At 50.2% G+C, this 841-nt stretch overlaps 1 protein-coding gene across 1 annotated transcript in view; it reads left to right on the top strand.

The window, feature by feature from the left end:
- Positions 1-216, top strand: part of pcp4b (Purkinje cell protein 4b) — an 85,649-nt gene extending 85,433 nt beyond the window's left edge. The window contains exon 3 of the mRNA XM_063204289.1: positions 1-216. This exon is cut by the window's left edge and continues 180 nt beyond it. The gene's annotated coding sequence lies outside the window, so the exon portion shown is untranslated.
- The last annotated feature ends 625 nt before the right edge of the window (positions 217-841 follow it).

Genomic DNA, 841 nt, shown 5'->3' with positions numbered 1-841 from the left:
GGGTGGGGGTGGGGCTATAAACCAACTCCGCCCCTCTCTCAAGAGAGAGACAGTTAGGCTCCTCCCCCATCTCAAGAGTCTTGACTTCTCTCCACTCCCCCCCCCTGATGGCGACATTGGCAGCAGACCACTTGGGTTACACTGGGGCATAGCGTGATCCTGCATGTGTACCAATTTATCCTGTACAGACTACACGCTTTTTGTGGGGGGTGGCTGGGGGAGGGCAATAGGGAGGGGGGAGGAGAAGGGAGGGGAGGGAGGGAGGTGCTCATTTGGTGGGTGGGTGGGTGGTGGGTGGTAAGTGGGATAATTACAATAAGGGAAGACAAAAAAATAAATGAATTGTTAGATTGTAGCTATATCCTGATCCCCATCACTAACATGTCTGTGTAATTCCATGAGTACCCTATTGTTTGATTGCTGTACCAATAAATAAATTATGGAGGAAAAAGGGATACAAAGTTTCGCTCGTCGTCTGTGTGTCATCTGTGCCTGTGTCTGTCATTTTTTTGGTTCCTGATATTAAACTCATTATAGACCCACTCTAATACATTGTGTAGGCCTATGTGTTTGTGCTGTGTGTGTGCGCTTGTGCTGTGTGTGTGTGTGTGTGTGTCTGGGTGTGCGTGTGTGTGTTTGTGTGTGTGTGTGTGTGTGTGTGTGCGTGTGCGTGTGCGTGTGCGTGTGCGTGTGTGTGTGTGTGTGTGTGGTGTGCTTGCAGCATTGCCAGTTGTTATTATGTGATTACTCTTCTGCTATAGCTGTACTCTGCTGCTGCACCCAGGGCTGGGTTAAGATGGCCTGGGGCCCCTGGGCTACAGGTTTAACAGCACCACCCCCA

The sequence above is a fragment of the Engraulis encrasicolus genome, chromosome 8 (assembly GCF_034702125.1).
Source record: "Engraulis encrasicolus isolate BLACKSEA-1 chromosome 8, IST_EnEncr_1.0, whole genome shotgun sequence".
NCBI lineage: Eukaryota > Metazoa > Chordata > Actinopteri > Clupeiformes > Engraulidae > Engraulis > Engraulis encrasicolus.
The sequence above is the reverse complement of the archived record's forward strand: the minus strand, read 5'-3'. Positions and strand labels throughout refer to the sequence as shown.